Source organism: Carlito syrichta, unplaced genomic scaffold, assembly GCF_000164805.1.
Source record: "Carlito syrichta isolate Samal-C Ts95f unplaced genomic scaffold, Tarsius_syrichta-2.0.1 Scaffold315817, whole genome shotgun sequence".
Taxonomy (NCBI): domain Eukaryota; kingdom Metazoa; phylum Chordata; class Mammalia; order Primates; family Tarsiidae; genus Carlito; species Carlito syrichta.
In genome coordinates this window covers 237,599-255,527 of record NW_007259913.1, presented here as the reverse complement: position 1 = coordinate 255,527, position 17,929 = coordinate 237,599, and positions in this window count along the sequence as shown.

Here is a 17,929-nt window from a genome sequence, read left to right as displayed (position 1 = left end):
TGGGCATGGTGGCTCAAGCCTGTAATCCCAGCACTTTGGGAGGCAGAAGTGAAAGGACTACCTGAGCTCCGCAGTTTGAGACCAGCCCGGCAACTTGGCGAGACCTCATCTGTACAGTAAATCAAAAAATTTAGCTGGACGTGGTGGCGCGTGCTTGTAGTTTCAGCTACTTGGAAGGTTGAGGCAGAAGAATCACCTGAGCCCAGCAGGTTGAGGCTGCAGTGACTGTGAGCATGCCACTGCACTCTAGCCTGGGCAACAGAGTGAGACTCCAACTCAAAAAAAGAGAGAAGACACTGATGACGAAGCTAATATGGTCTTGTGGAAGTAAATGAAGACTTCCCAAATGAGAACAAGCAAAGGCCATTTACTCAGAGCTTGTTATAGCAAGAGAGTCAGCCACCACCATTGCTTGCATTTTGGCAGAAACTCAAAGGCTGTTAGGGGAGTGGGAGAGCTTTAAAAGGGGAGTGAAGGAGGGTAGGAAGAAGGCAAGGTTTGAGGTGTGTCCTGATTGGATGCTATTGGCATGTGGAAGCTGTAGGTGGACTAACAGGAAGTGGAACACCCAAGTGATTGGTTAGTGTTGGAAGCCAACATCTATAGCTACATGGCTGAGGCCTGTAAAGGCCCATCTGGAAGATCGCCTCTGACATAGGATATCACTTATACCTATAATATTGGCGTGTGATTAGTGACCAGGGTGCATACATGGCAGTAAAACTTATAAGTAAATATCAATATGCCTGATGGAAAGCGCACAGCAGAATTATTTTTCTCTGTCTTTCTAAGTTTTACTTCTTTCTAGATATTTTTTAACTTCTATTTCCTGGTAGACTGGGTAGTCAGCTCTTGTTCCGGAAAGCAGTTTCCCCTAGGGCTAAGATTAGAAACTAAATTACCATAATAGTTTTGTCACCCTGCCCCTAGCCAGGCAGAACGTTTTCTTTTGTTTCGTTAATTACCGAAACTCTGTCTGCTTCAGCCCATAACCACCGTCATGGTGGCCATGCATTTCCTTGTTCAAGAGTGTGACAGGTACTATTTGATTTTTAGAGTAGACTTGTTAGGATAAAATATATACATATACACTCATAGTTGCGTAAATTTATGCTTGCTGTTTTGTTTCCTTTTGCTACATTATTCAAATATAATAGTTACTATAAAATTTATAAAAGAATTAATGATAAAGTATTAGCTTAATAGGATATAGCATAGTATTAAAGGTCAATCATTAGATTATATAAAAATTAAAGTTTAGACATAAACTCATATGAATTATAGTAAAGTTTGGTAGTTTAAGAATAAGTTTTAACTGAGTTATAAGGCATTACGTTAAATCGTAATAGGATAATAGTATAACTAACAGCTAAGTCATTTAAGTAAACTTATAGATTATAGTATAGTGTTAAGTTGATAATATTAATCGTTAAAAAATATTAGGAGTCAGTGAACTTGGATTGAACCTAGAGTTAACTTAGAAAGTTTTTGTATTGATCAGGGTTTAGAACAAAGAGTATAATATGAATGATTTATTGAACATTATGGAAAACACTTTGAACGATCTGTATTGAAATTGTGCACCTGTGACCTTAATGTGGGTTTTGTGAAGCACAACAGGCATCATGGAATTCGAATTGTTTGTTTGGAACTTGCAAATCTCGTGATGGTCTTGTGATGCATAGTTTGTAAAGCACAGAACTTGTACGCCCCCAGCAAGTGATTATCACACTGCTGGAGGGTATAGAAAATGGTATATAAGTTGGAAGGAGTCCGAATAAAATTTGGCTTCAGTCCTGATCAGACTGTTCCCAGAAGAACTGTCTCCGAGTGGTCTCTTCTCACCATCCAGATTCTCCGGTGCGGGTCCTAACTCTTCCCTCCAAGGTCGGAGAGGGTCTCTGACAGCTTAGGCGAAAATATCTGACTTTCTCTACTTTGTCCTAAATTGGAAGCAGGCAGCAAAAGTTAGGGAAGCTGCCAGATAATAATCAAGTCCTGACCATTTGGGACTGACTGTTACAGGAGTTATTGTTTGGCTTCCTGGACTAATTGCTGGAGATAGTAATCTGACTTCCTATAAACCTGACTTACAGACAGTAGATTGACTTCTTGGGATGGTTACCGAATATAATGGATTCATTTCCTGGGGTGGTTACTGCCCAGGAAAATAGATCAGAGGTCTATTTTTATATATAGTCTGCCCATTGTCCATTTGTATGTTTAGTCTCACTGCCTAGATACCCTAGGGAATTTTATTTTGACATCAAGGAATGACAGTAAAATGTTTTCTGGTTCTAGAAGCTGACACGGGCTAGATTCAACAAATCAGCTCTGTAGTTCTAACATTCTAGAGAAGCAGAGAAATCATCAATTATTTATTTCCTAGGAATATTTTGTATATTGCTAATGCTGTTCATTGTTTTTCTTTCAGTTAACTTTACATTTTGCACTTACTCCCAGCATTTCTTGTTTTTGTTTGCTCTAATACAACGTATAGATGTGGCTTGAGGAATTGCTTTGTTATTATTGTTTTTGCTTTTATTTGGACAGGGAACATTTTTCTGGTGAATGTGAGTTCGTGCAATTGGGTGTCTATGTGTATGCAGTGATAAATAAATTGGAAAATATTTCAATTTGTTGTCCTCCTTTCGCAGTGGTAATAAAGTGTTTATACCCCAAAATGCAAAGAATTACTGAAAAGTGAGTGTCCTGTGCTTCAAATATGAAGATATGCAAGACTTGGTTTTAATTTGCTATATTAACCTTTGTATTTGAAAATCTTTTGGCCAGGCTCGGTGGTTTAGCTTGTTTTTTTTTTTTTTTGAGTTGGAGTCTCACTCTTTCACCCAGACTGGAGTGCAGTGGCCGCTCCTGGTCACCGCAGCTTCGACCTCCTGGGCTCCGGCGATCCTTCTGCTCAGGCTTCCAAGTAGCTGGAACTACAGGTGCGTGCTACCACACCCGGCTAATTTTTTGATTTATTGTAGAGATGAGGTCTCACCAAGTTGCCTAGGTGGGTCTCGAACCCGCGGGCTCAGGCAGTCCACTCACCTCAGCGTCCCAAAGTGCTGGAATTACAGGCTGAGTCACCGAGCTCATTAGTTTGTAATCCCAGCACTTTGGGAGGCTGATGCAAGTGGATTACCTGAGCCCACAGGTTTGAGACAGCCCAGGCAACTTGGCGAGAACTCTCTACAATCCATCAAAAATTAGCCAGGAGCGGTAGCCTGTGCCTGTAGTTCTGGCTCCTTGGAAGGCTGAGGTGGAAGGATCGCCGGAGTCCAGTGGATTGATGCTGGGGTGACTGTGAGTATGCCACTGCACTCCAGCCTGGGCGACGGAGTGAGAATCCAACTAAAAAAAAAATCTTTTTTTTTTTTTACTTTTTATATTATTTATTTTTGAATTGGAGTCTCACTCTGTCACCCATGATGGAGTGCAGTGGCATGTTCACAGCAGCCTAGACCTGCTGGGCTCAGATGATCCTTCCGCCTCAGCCTTCCAAGTAGCTGGAATCACAAGTACACGCTACCACGCCCAGTTAATTTTTAAAAAATTTATTATAGAGTTGAGGTCTCACCAAGTTGTCCACACTGATCTTGAACCCCTGGGCTCAAGCAATCCTCTCGCCTTCGCCTCCCAAAGTGCTGGGATTAAAGGCATGAGCCAGCCAGGGTCAGTGGCTCATCTTATAATCCCGCACTTTTGGGAGGCTGAGATGTGTGGATTGCCTGAGCCCGCGGGTTTGAGACCCGCCTGGGCAACTTGGTGAGACCTCATCTCTACAATAAATCAGAAAAATTAGCTGGGTGTGGAAGCACAAGCCTGTAATTCCGGCTACTCGGAAGGCTGAGGCAGAAGGGTCGCCGGAGCCCAGCAGGTCGAGGCTGCGGTGGCCGGGAGCGACCACTGCACTCCAGTCTGGGTGACAGAGTGAGACTCCAACTCAAAAAAAAAAAAAAAAAGTTGAAATGGTTAGGGGAGTAAATAAAGGCATGAGCCACCACACCTGGCTGGAAATATTTCTTTCGTTAAGGTATTTTGGTATCAGCTTTGTGCTAACATGCTAACATACTCATACGAGTAGAATATCCTTGGTTCAGTGGCCTTTGATTTAGTTCCCAAATGGACATTAGAGAGGTTTTTTTTCACTCTTTTTTGTTTTGAGTTGGAGTCTCACTCTGTCACCTAGGCTGAAGGGCAGTGGCACACTAACGGCCACCGCAGCCTCTATCTGCTGGGCTCAGGCAATCCTTCCACCTCAGTTTCCAAGTAGCTGGGACTGCAAGCACATGCCATCACACCCAGCTAATGTTTTTTATTTATTTATTGTTGAAACGAGGTGTTGCCAAGTTGCCTAGGCTAGCTCTAACCTGTGGGCCCAGGAAATTCTCTTGCCTTGGCCTCCCGAAGTGCTGGGATTACAGGCCTGAGCCACCGTGCCCAGCCTCTTTCACTCTTTTTCTTCCTACTCTCTTATTTGTACATTTCCTTCTTTTTTTTTTTGAGTCAGAGTCTCACTCTGTTGGAGTGCAGTGGCATGCTCATGGCTACCGCAGCCTCGACATGCTAAGCACAGGAGATTCTTCCACCTCAGCCTTCCAAGAAGCTGGGACTACAGATGCACACAACCATGCCTGGCTAATTTTTTTATTTATTTTTGAGATGAGGTCTCATCAATTGTCCAGGTTGGTCTCGAACCCCTGGGCTCAGGCAATCCTCTCGCCTCGACCTCCCAAAGTGTGATCCACCACGCCTGGCTTTTAAATTTTTTTTTAAATAGTTTGATCATCCTTTGGTATGTGCTTCCTGTTCTATTCAGAGCACGGGTTGGCAAACTTTTCCTGTAAACGGCCAGATAGTACATATTTTAGGCGTGGCAAGCCGTACAATCTGTGTTACAACATCTCAGCTCTGTCCAAGAGGCATGGAAGCAGCCATGGGAAATGTATAACTGAATGAGTGTGGCACTTTATGGACACTGAAGTTCTATTTTCTTATCATTTTCATGTGTCATGAAAATACTATTCTCCTTCTTTCTCTCAACTTTTTAAAAATGTTAAAACTTTTAAAAAATGTTAAAAATGGTGACTCAGCCTGTAATCCCACACTTTGGGAGGTTGAGGCGAGTGGATTACCTGAGCCCGTGGGTTTGAGACCAGCCTGGGCAACTTGGCGAGCCCTCGACTCTACAATAAATCAACATTAGCCAGGCATGGTAGTGCACACGTGTAGTTCCGGCTACTTGGAAGGCTGAGGTGGGTCGCAAAAGCCCAGCAGGTCCATGCTGGGGTGGCTGTGAGCATGCCACTGCACTCCAGTCTGGGCAATGGAGTGAGACTCCGACTCAGTAAATAAATAAATAAATAAATAAGTAAATAAATATTAAAACCATTATTAGGCCTTGCAGGTAGGAAGATGGTGGACCAGGTAACCAAGTCGTTGCCGTGTGTGTGTCTGGACAACATTTGTCAGTTACCCATTGCAGAAGCAGTTTTTAAGGAACTTGTAACTGATCAAAACTTTTCAGAGAATTGGAGGGTAGACTGCACTGCAAAGTCCAGGTATGAGATAGGGAATACTCCTGACTATGGAGGGAAGAGCTATATGAAAAAGCACAGCATTCACATGAGCCATGTGGCAGGTTTCCAAAGAAGACTTTGCCATGTTTGGTTACATACTATGTATCAATGAAAGCTATCAGAGAGATCTGGGTTTGTTTTGAGTCATGGTTTTACTCTGTTGCACAGACTGGCTTGCACGGCTAACCTCATCCTGGACTTCCTGGGCTCAGGCGATTCTTCCACCTCAGCCTCCCAAGTAGTTGGGAATACAGATGTGCACCATCATGCCAGACTAATTAGAGATCTGAAGAGAAAAAGTAATCAAGTTAAAAACTACAGAGCTAAGCCGGGCTTGGTGGCTCAGCCTGTAATCCTGTGCTTTGGAAGGCTGAGGTGAGTGGATTGCCTGAAGCCGCGGGTTCGAGACCCGCCTGGGCAACTTGGCGAGACCTTAATTCTACAATAAATCAAAAAATTAGCCGGGCGTGGTAGTGCGCGCCTGTAGTTCTGGCTACTTGGAAGGCTGAGGTGGAAGAATCGCTGGAGCCCAGCAGGTCGAGGCTGCAGTGGCTGGGAGCGGCCACTGCACTCCAGTCTGGGCGACAGAGTGAGACTCCAACTCAAAAAAGACACACGCAAAAAACAAAACAAAACAAAACAACAAAATCACAAAGCTAAAATTGAACTACTTGGGAGCTATGATCCATAAAAATGACTTATTATTGAAGATCCCTATCATGGGAATGATTGATTTTGTGATGGTGTACCCCAGCAATGTGGCAAGTGCTGCCTGGAATTCTTGAAAAAGGCTTACTAAAGCTGGTACCTGGCCTGCCTGCCGCCAACCTGGCTAGACCCTGCCCTGAAGCCCTGTACCTCTCAATCAGCATGCTAAAATGTAACAATGTTCCCTAGCCCAAGGCCCCTGCTCTTTCTTCAGTTGACATACTGCTTTTAAAAAAAAAACATGATTCAGCACATTAACAGATGTAAAACCAAGAACCACTGCTTCTTAAAATTGTAGATGAAGACCAGTTGTGTTTGGCAGAAGAATAAATAAAATTTTAAAAGTAAATAAATAAAAATATTTGATTCAGACAGTTTACGGGAGTATATGAAGTGTTCTAGACTAAGGAACCTCTCATTTTGCCCCAGTTACAAAAATAGTGGGACAAATGCCATATACAACAAAATAAAACATAATGAAGTATGCTGGGTGTGGTGGCCCACTCCTGTAATCCTAACACTTTTGGAGGCTGAGGTAGGCGGACTGTTTGAGTCCAGGAATTCAAGACCAGCCTGAACAACATAGCGAAACCTCATCTCTAAAAGCAAGTAATAAATAGATAAATAAATAAATAATTTAAAAGTTTGGAAAAGTTCTATTATGTTGGCATGCCTGAATATTGATATGGTAATTATTCTTTATCAGCATTTAATAAATTTATAGGTAAATATAGGTCACCTCTATGTGTAGCGGCCGAGAGTTCCATCCGAGAGACCACCAAGAGCCAATTCCGATGTAAGATCAAGAGAGTCTTTATTTGCAAGCTCGAGCCTGGACCTCTGTTGCCAACCGACACAGCGGAATACACCCAGAGGCCCCGACTTCCCTAAGCAGGCAACTTTTATTGCGGTTACAGAGGGGAAGGAGCTTGGTGGGGGTTTTCCAGACTTGTCATCATTTGATTGGATGGCAGCTGTTAGTGGTTACTGCATGTGCATGGGATTGGCTCATTTTATTCAAGCCGACCTCGAGCTGACCACAGCCTGTCAACTAGGGAAGTTGCTGAGACATCTGGAATTTTAGGTAACCTCTTATTATCGCCTGATTGGTTGTTGCTAAGGGGTGTTATGTGGTAAGGGGAAGGGTTGAAGCCTAGGCTATAATTTTGCGGTTTTTCCTGTAACTGAAACTTTAAGCAGCTGCAAGCTACACTCTGGCTAAAAACTAGAAAGCTAAAATGGCTGTGCTATTGTCTATAAGCTGATCACACATACTTATTCAAATTTTTTATATACCATACTTTTAACTCAAGCCTATGATACATCTTGCTATGGTCCTCGTCCTTTCATTCCCCCCTTTTCATGAAGGTGAAGTGAATTTAATTCTGGATTTTTTTAGCGTGCTAAGTTGTCCAGGGGTACCTGTTCGTACTGTTGTCTGAGGACCATAAGTTGTACAGTACTTACTCTAGCTTTTATAAATGCTACTAGCTTGTTTAGGATGCACGGACCAAAAGTGAGTAACAATAGGAGTATTATCAAGTGTCCCGCTATGGTGGACAGCAGGGTAGTTAGCCATGGGGAATGACTGAACCAGCTTTCAAACCATCCTTGTCTCTGTTCCTGCTCCAATTTCCATTTGGCTAAGCCTTTTCGGACTTTGGCCATGGATTCTTTAATGACACCTGAATGGTCTGCATAGAAGCAGCACTTTTCTCCTAGTGCAGCGCACAGTCCACCCTGATGTAGGAATACTAAATCTAGCCCTCTACGATTCTGCAAGACTACCTCAGACAAGGAGGTTAAAGAATCCTGGAGATGAGAGATGGAGGTTTCTATTCTTTCAATGTCTAGACCTATAGCAGCCCCAAGGCCATCATAGTGGTGGCTTTGCATTGCTAGGGAGGCTATACCCATCCCTGTTCCTGCCAGTCCGAGTCCAAAGAGGACTGCCAGGGTAATGGTGGTGACTGACTCCCTCCTTTTTTTCTGGTGGGTACTGGTGCTATAACAACGGAGTATGTCTTCATCAGTGTGGTAGAGGATTTTAGGGAGCAGTTGTACTAACACACAAAAGCCCCCCCAGGTTTGGTTTAGGACTTGTCCATGGAAGCAAGGAGTTAGGCCTGTGGTACAGGTCCACCAGCCGTCTTCAAGGGGCAGGTGATAGTTCAAGCTGGTTACAGGCAGTGTAGTGTTGCATAGGGACTGAAATTCTGGTGCGGGGCGGCCTATGCATAATCCTTGGCCTGTTACCGATTGGAGAGTGAGCTGCCACCTACAAGAACTGGAATTATGCTCAGTTGTATGATTTCCCATTACTGCAATACCTTTATAATATGGGGGCTGGATGTTATAGCCACAGGACTGAGTAAATTCTGGCCTTGTGGTATTCAGGAACGTATAAGCTTGGGTAAGTAAGTTCCATAGTGGATGCATGGGGGGTCCGTGTATGTGTTTTGGGCCAGACCGATTTATGGAGCTTGCCTGTCTAGATGAGTTTGTCATAGCCTCTGTGGGACTCGGACTAATGCATGGTGGCAGCGGTTTAGGCTCAGGGACAAGTACTGGGTCAGGTTCTGTAGCCGTAAGGGGGCTCCGAACTGTTAATTTTATTATAAAGGTAGTTCCTGGATCCCCAGCCCCGGCACTGTATACTCTGAGTTCCCATACTTTTCCCATTTCCCATTCTCGAGCATTCCTGCCTTCTTTGGTGAAGCTTATTGTTATGGGGTTACATTGTTCACCTTGGGTAGGGTTGCATCGTTTATGGAAGTTGGGGGTACCTGCCCTCTGCACTTGTATTAAGTCGTTGGGCTTGGCAGGGCTCTAATTTATGAAAACTGTGGTGACACAGGACCAGTTGGGGCAATAATACTGAGTGGGATTGTTACAGTTTTTATCTCTGTCATGCCCTGGGCATACATAAAATTACCAGTACCTGCCGCTAGTGCCTCCCTGGGTTAATTTCCATTGCATAGCGGCAGTGTGGTAGAATTGGGTCAGATCCCCGGTCATGATTGGAAACCATGTGTGTGTGGGGGGGTCATGTTTGAAGCTTGCCAAATGACGTTACTTGTGGAAAGGTCTATGACGTGCCAGGTTAAGTTCACGGTTTGGTGGGGATTGGGGGCTGCCCGGAGGGATCCTATCCCTGTTATGAAGAAGCAGAAGAAGAAGAAGAAGAAGTACGACATAGTTTTAGCTTTAGGGGATTGTCCTTGTCCAGTTGGCTGCTCCATTTGGGTGTGTAGTTCCTCAACACAGCAGGGGTATCAGTAAGCTTGACGTGGGTGTGGTGGATCCAAGACATGATGCCTTCCACCTTCAAGGCAGTGGGGGTAGACAGGATCACGACGTATGGTCCTTTCCACCGTGGTTGCAGAGTTTTGTGCTGATGTTGCCGGACGTACACCCAGTCCCCCGGTTGGTAGTTGTGGGGAGTCGGTGGTGGTCCGGTCTCATAAAGGGCTTTCAGTCTGGGCCACACCTGCTCATGGACTCTTTGCAGAGTTTGGAGGGAAAAAAGGAGTTTTTGATCATCTATATCAATGAATAGTTCTGTCTTTAGGTTAGGTATGACTGGTGGAGGCACTCCAAACATGATTTCAAAAGGAGTAAACCCTAACTTGTAGGGTGAATTTCGCACCCTATATAGTGCAAAGGGAAGGAGAGTCACCCAGTCCCTGCCAGTCTCCTGGACCAATTTAGTTAAGGTCTCTTTTAGAGTTCTATTCATTCTTTCTACTTGTCCTGAGCTCTGGGGTCTGTATGCACAATGTAATTTCCAATCCGCCCCCACTGCCTGAGCCACTCCCTGTATTACCTTAGAGATGAAGCTGGGGCCGTTACCCGACCTGATCTGGACCGGGAAACCATACCTGAGCATCAGATCTTCTAAGAATTTCTTGGCTACCACCTGTGCAGTTTCATTTTTGGTGGGGAATGCCTCAGTCCACCCTGAAAAAGTGTCTATGAATACTAGTAAATACCTGTTCCCATATTTTCCTGGTTTTACCTCAGTAAAGTCCACTTCCCAGTATACTTCTGGCTGGCTCCCTCGAAGTCTGGTCCCCAGGTTTTGTTTGGGGTTAATTGTGTTGACAACCTGACAAGCTTGACATTGATCCACAATTTGTTCGACCATTTGTTGAACGTTGGGCATAGCCATGTTTGCATGACGTATTAATTCTTCCATTTTTCTAGTCCTCATGTGGGTACTCCTGTGCATCTTTATAAGCAGTTGTCGACCCAGTTGTTCTGGAAGGCCGACATCCCACTTGTTGGTGTCCTCATTCCAGTGTTGGATTCACCACCAGCCGTTTGAGACCATAGCTTCAGGTTGTCCATCTATTCATTTTAAATTCTCCTCTGTATAGTTTGGGCTTTCCGGTAGATCCAGGGGCCCAGGGTCTGGCAGTGTGGTCACTAAGACATGGTTCACAGAAAGGGCCACCTTTTTGGCCTCAGCGTCTGCCAGCCGGTTCCCCTGTGCAACTGGCATGTTCTCCTTCTGATGCCCCGGGCAATGCATTATGACCGGGGCTTTGGGTAACCAGAGTGCTTGTAGTAACTCAAGGATTTCAGTCTTATTTTTGATAGTTTTTCACTCTGCCGTTAAGAGCCCCCTCTCCTTATAGAAGGCTCTATGAATATGGGCAGTTGCAAAAGCATACCTGCTGTCAGTATAGACATTTATTTTCCGTCCTTTTCCCATGACTAGGGCCTTAGTGAGGGCGATGAGCTCAGCTCGCTGTGCTGAGGTCCCGGCCACAAGCGGCGCTGCCCACAAGGTCTCAGTCTCTGTAGTTACCGCTGCCCCAGTATACCTGGTTCCACCCTGCATGAAACTGCTGCTGTCCGTATACCAAGTCTCTTCGGCGACGGCTAAGGGCCGGTCCTGAAGGTCTTCCCGTATTCCGTGGACTTGCGCCAGGATGTCTTGGCAGTCGTGCAGGGGGCCTTCCTTGTCTGGGTCAGGCAGCAGAGTGGCTGGATTCAGAGCAGCTGGAGCCTGGAACAGGATTCTGACTGGGTTTAAAAGGAGGCTTTGATAATGAGTTAGCCGGGCATTACTTATTCATCTGTTGGATGGTTGCTTTAGGATTCCTTCAATAGCATGAGGGGTGGTGACATGTAGCTCTTTTCCCATAGCAATTTTTCAGCGTCCTTGACCATAGTGGCAACCACTGCGATGATCCGCAGGCACAGGGGACACCTGGCAGCCACAGGGTCTAGTTTCTTTGACAGGTATGCCACCGGCCTCTTCCATGGGCCTATCTGTTGCAACAGCACTCCTTTGGCTATCCCTTTGGATTCATCAACGTACAAGAAGAAGGGTTTAGTCAGATCTGGCAGTCCCAAAGCTGGGGCTGACACTAAGGCTTGTTTAAGAGTTTTAAAAGATTTGTTCATATCCTCCGTCCATGTGAGGTCAGACCTATTTTTGGTGGCCTCATATAATGGCCGGGTGAGCTCAGCAAACCCAGGAAGCCGGCCGATCCTAAGAATTCACGTACCTGTCATACGTTCTGTGGTTGTGGAATTCTCAGAACTGTCTCCTTCCAGGTGTCCGACAACCATCTCTGCCCGTCTTTCAGTTTGTAGCCCAGGTAGCTTACCTCGGTTTTGCAGATTTGAGCCTTTTTGGTTGAGGCCCGATAGCCTAGAACACCTAGTGCTTGCAGCAGATCTCTGGTGCCTTGCAGGCACGCGTCCTGGTCTGCGGCGGCTAGCAAAATATCATCCATGTACTGTAACAGGGTTAGAGTGGAGTGTTTAGTACGAAACTCACCCAGGTCTTCATGTAAGGCCTCATCGAAGATGGTAGGAGAATTTTTGAATCCTTGAGGAAGCCGGGTCCAGGTGAGCTGCCCACTGATTCCTCTTTCCGGGTCCAGCCACTCGAAGGCAAAGATGTCCTGGCTCCGTGGAGCCAATGGTAGGCTGAAAAAGGTATCCTTCAAATCTAACACCATATACCAAACCTTGCCTGGGGCCAAGGCGGTGAGGAGGGTATAGGGGTTAGGGACCGTGGGGTGTATGTCCATCACCCAGCGGTTTACTTCCCCCAAGTCCTGAACAGGCCGGTAGTCGGTTAAGTTGGGCTTTCGCACTGGCAGTAAGGGTGTGTTCCATGTGGACTGATAGGGCCGTAATATTCCTTTGTCCAGCAGCTGCCGTATATGGGGAGTTATCCCATTTTGTGCCGCCACGGGGATTGGATACTGCTGGACCCAGGCTGAGTCTGCTCCGGGCTTCAGTTCCACAAACACTGCTGGCCTGTGTTTAGCTAACCCTATTCCTCCAGTCTCTGCCCATGCCAGGGAAATTTCCTGGAGCCAGTCCTGAATATCCAATGCTATTTCCGCGTCAGGAGTCTGACATAGTCTGTATTCATCTTCTAATTTAACAGTCAGAATTTGTAGGGGGCGTCCAGCTGAATCTGTTACCGTTACCCCATCTGGGTGGAAGCTGAGGTCCACGTTTACTTTGGTTAGCAGATCTCTCCCGAACAAAGGGTACGGGCAGTCGGGAAGAACTAAGAACTCATGGGTGACTGTACCAGTACTCAAATTCACTGTTCGTTTAGTGGCCCAGTGTGCCGGTTTTAGCCTGTTAGCTCCTTGCACCCAAGAGATCTTATCTGAGAGAGGACCTTGTGGCGTTAGTAATACAGATCATTCCGCTCCTGAATTCACATGAAAAGTTACAGGTATCCCCCTTACCTCTAAGGTTACCCGGGGCTCAGGGGGGAACTCTGAGCCCTGACCTCCCTATTCAGTTACAAGTACAGCCACTTTGTTCTCAGGACGGGGAGGGCGCTTAGGGCAGTTCTTTATGTAGTGCCCTCCTCCTTGCAGTAGGCACACTGATTCTTTCCTAACTTTGGGTGGTCCGGCTGAGGGTTCCCCGGTTTGTTGCCTGGCTCAGCAGCCAGTTTCTTTCTTTCTTTTTTTTTTTTGAGTTGGAGTCTCACTCTGTCGCTCCCGGCCACCGCAGCCTCAACCTGCTGGGCTCTGGCAAGACTTCCACCTCAGCCTTTCGAGTAGCTGGAATTACAGGCATGCGCTACCACGCCTGGCTGACTTCTTGATTTATTGTAGAGATGAGGTCTCGCTGCCCAGGCGAGTCTTGAACCCGCGGGCTCAGGCAATCCACTCATCTCATCCTCCCAAAGACACGGGATTACAGGTTGAGCCACTGAGCCCGGCGGCAGCCAGTTTCTTTAGCCACTTCTGCTTTTCTTTGGGGTCCTGGGTAGTGGCGGCCAAAAGGATTTTGGCCAGCCCCTCGGTCTGCTGCTCACTACGTCTATCCTGTCATTCTTCCGGACTCTCTCTATTGTTATAGACTTTCTCAGCCACCTCCAGCAAATCCTGTAAGCTTTTCTCCCCTGATCTCTCCACTTTCTGCAGTTTTCTTTTTATATCTGGTGCTGCCTGATTAACGAATGCCATGATCACAGTGCCTTGGTTTCTGGTACTTCTGGATCCATTGGGGTGTATTGATGGAAGGCTTCCATAATACGCTCCAAAAATGCGGCTGGGCTTTCATTCCTATCCTTCCTTATGTTATACACTTTAGCCAAATTAGTGGACTTGCGAGCAGCCGCCTGGAGACCTGCCATCAGAACCTGGTGGTAGACTCAGAGTTTCTCCTTACCTTCTGCCATGTTAAAGTCCCATCTGGGTCGGGAAAGGGGAAAGGCTGCATTTATCAGATCAGGGTTGGTGGTGGGCTGTCCGTCAATTCCCGGAATTAGCTTCTGGGCCTCCGTCTGGATTCTTTCTTTCTCCTCAGTGGTGAATAACACCTGTAACAGTATCTGGCAATCATCCCAGGTAGGCTGGTGGGCAAAAAGAATGCTTTCCAGCAAGTTAATCAGCCTTCTAGGATTCTCAGAGAAAGTAGCGGTTTGTGTTTTCCAATTGTATAGATCACTAGTGGAAAATGGCCAGTAATGCATAGGCTGGTTCCCGGCCTCATCCGGGGGCCCAGCCACCCTCAGTGGCAAGATTACCGTGGAGTCAGCCAGGCCCACTCCGGGACCAACCACCCTGGCGACCCTCCCTCAGGTCCCCGTGGCTGGCCCGTCCATCTCCCCTTCCTGCCTCCCTTCCCCGGCCGCTCCTGGGCTCACCTCTGCAGCGGCAGCCTGGTGTTGTGGCGCTGGCGAGGCTGAGGGTCTAGGGGGGACTGACTGGTATGGGGGGGCAAATCATCTCCTCCATGTTATAGTCAAGGAGAACAGGATAAAAGGGGTTCTTTGGGGACTTATGGAAGGTGTTCTGCTTCTCCCGAGGCTGCGACGAAACACTCTCCGGGGGCTCCGAAGATTCCGCTCCCTTCTCCTGCAAAGTGAGCACTCTCAATGCTTTGGTCGGGGTAGGGAGATAGGGTGTCACCAAAGGAGGAGGGGATTCCACTATGTCTTGCCAGACCAGTATATGAGGTAGTTGGTCTGGGTGGCCCCGGGAGCCTCTTTGGAGGATGACATTTTTGACCTGCAAGAGAACACCGGTTAGAAAAGTCCCTTCTCATGGCCAGCCCACATCGAAGCCGGGTCACTCAGAAGCGCACAAATCCCGGAATTTCTTTTTGTGTATTTTGACACTCAGATTGTGCGCCCTTTCCTTCAGCTCTGAAAAGTGATCAGTCATGAGAGTTAGCAGTGTCGCCTGTGCCTGTCCCATCTCACTTGTCAGTACTAATGTCACAACAAACACAACCAACAAGACAAACAGGAAAATGACAAGAGACAAACAGTAGCGGCCGCAAAAACAAATCTGAAAGTAGGTTAGGGGAAAGACAGATCGTCGAAGAGTCTGACTTTCCCCATAGATGAAGACCTTGTCTTCCAGATGGGGTTGTGGGACGTCTCCCACAAGCCACGGTCGGTGGCTTGCCAGCACGTCTGCCTAGCTGATGCTGACCTCAGAACAGAGAAGAGTGTGGAGCTCCACCCGAGATACAGAACACAGGTGCGTTAACCCGGGAGCGACTTACTGAATGCCGGCCTGAAGATCCTCTGGACTGGGGTCTCAGTGGGGGGGGGAAGGGTCTCTGGGATCCCGGATGAGTCCCCAAATGTAGCGGCCGAGAGTTCGATCCGAGAGACCACCAAGAGCCAATTCTGATGTAAGATCAAGAAAGTCTTTATTTGCAAGCTCAAGCCTGGGCCTCTGTTGCCAACCGATGCAGCGGAGTACACCCAGAGGCCCCGACTTCCCTAAGCAGGCAACTTTTATTGCGGTTACAGAGGGGAAGGAGCTTGGTGGGGGTTTTCCAGACTTGTCATCATTTGATTGGATGGCAGCTGTTAGTGGTTACTGCATGTGCATGGGATTGGCTCATTTTATTCAAGCCGACCTCGAGCTGACCACAGCCTGTCAACTAGGGAAGTTGCTGAGACATCTGGAATTTTAGATAACCTCTTATTATCGCCCGATTCGTTGTTGCTAAGGGGTGGTATGTGGTAAGGGGGAGGGTTGAAGCCTAGGTTATAATTTTGCGGTTTTTCCTGTAACTGAAACTTCAAGCAGCTGCAAGCTACACTCTGGCTGAAAACTAGAAAGCTAAAATGGCTGTGCTATTGTCTATAAGCTGATCACACATACTTATTCAAATTTTTTATATACCATACTTTTAACTCAAGTCTATGATACATCTTGCTATGGTCCTCATCCTCTCATATGTACTCTGTGATAATGGGAAATTCATATACATATATATCAGAAAAGATTGTTTTCAAAATAAACTGTGGAGTTATAAAAATAAAAACTTTTTTTTAAACCTCCTTAATAGTTTGTGGGCTGTACAAAATTAGGCAGTAGGCCAGATTTGGCCAATCAGGCCATGGTTTGCTGATCACTTATCTAGACTAACAAAGAAATAGGGTAAATGGAGTGCCGAGGCCTCTCTCTGTAAGGATCGTTCACTCTTTCTGAGTGGTAACTGAGACTACCCGTATCAATATACCTTAATATTGGGTTGGGGGAACTAAAATGTTTGCCTTAGGAAATTCTTTCCCAGAAGGTTAAAACTATATATCAATAAATTTCCTCACTATCCATTTGGGGAGATTTCTGCAAAGCTAATTTGATCTAGTTAAACAATTTGTTCATCTAGGCAAATAGTTCTTCTCTTAGGATGATAGGTCATTTACTTGGATAAAACATTGACTTGTCAAGTAACAGTCTACTTATTTTGACTCACCTCACTGTGTCCATCAATCCTAAAATATTTTATGCCACAGACTTTGCCCAATCCCAATCCACCTCCCTTTATAAAAGACCCACCTAAACAACTGAATGCAGGCCCCAAAACCTTATAAATATCTTTTTCTGATTTGACTCAGAAGGGTCAAACATGTCTCAAATTCTATCAAAGTTGTGCTCTTCCTCACTTCAGTGAGTCTAATCAATGAAGTCTTAATGAATGAGCAGGGCTTTCTTTCTTTTTTTTTTGAGTTGGAGTCTCACTCTGTCCCCAGGTTAGAGGGCAGTGGCACGCTCACAGCCACCCCAGCATCAGCCTACTGGGTTCCAGCAATTCTTCTGCCTCAGCCTTCCAAGTAGCCGACCTACAGATGCGCACTACCGCACCTAGCTAATTTTTTGATTTATTGTAGAAACGAGGTCTTGCGAAGTTGCTTGGGCTGGTCTCAAACCCATGGACTCAGGCAATCCACTCGCCTTGGTCTCCCAAAGTGCTGGGATTACAGGCTTGAGCCACCGCTCCTGGCCTAGCAGGACTTTCTAGTCTCCCAGAAGAGTCTGGCAGTTGACTTCAGGAACAGCAGCTCTGTCCTCAATTCCTAGTTTTGTCTTTTTTTCTTTTTTGTATTTTAAGATGGATTAAGTAAGCTTGCATTCACATATTAGATAATTATATGCCAACTTTATCCTGTGTTCTGTTCTTATGTGCAGCATTGGCTCCTTTCAGTAAGGTGAACTTGTGAATGTCCTTTTCATCCTCAAAAGCTGTACTGAGATGTAACTCACATACCATGCAATTCACCCATGTAAAGTATATTTTGGTTTATTAATTACATTTTTCATTTCTAAAATTTGTAGTAAAATATATATAACATAAAATGTGCCATGTAGGCCATTTTAAGTGTACAATTTGGTGATATCAATGAATGTAATTTCACAATGTGGAGCAGCTGACACTACTGTTTATTTCCAAAACTTCCTCATCATTCCCAAACAGACTCTAATCGTTAAGCAATAGCTTGCCAACTGGTAACCTGTAATCTACTTTCAGTTTTTATGAATTTGCCCATTCTAGATATTTCATAAAGTGGAATCATGGTCGGGCTTGGTGGCTTAGTCTGTAATCTCAGCACTCTGGGAGGCCAAGGCGAGTAGATTGCTGGTTCAAGACCAGCCTGGGCAACTTGGCAAGAACTCATCTCTACAATAAATTTTTAAAAATTAGCCAGGGGTGGTAGCATGCGTCTGTAGAAGGCTGAGGCGGAAGGATGCCTGAGCCCAGCAGGTCGACTCTGGGGTGACTGTGAGTGTGTCACTGCACTCCAGCCTGGGCGACGGAGTGAGACTCCAACTCAAAAAAAGAAAAAAAAAAGAAGTGGAATCATATAAATTTGTCTTTTTCTGTCTCGCTTATTT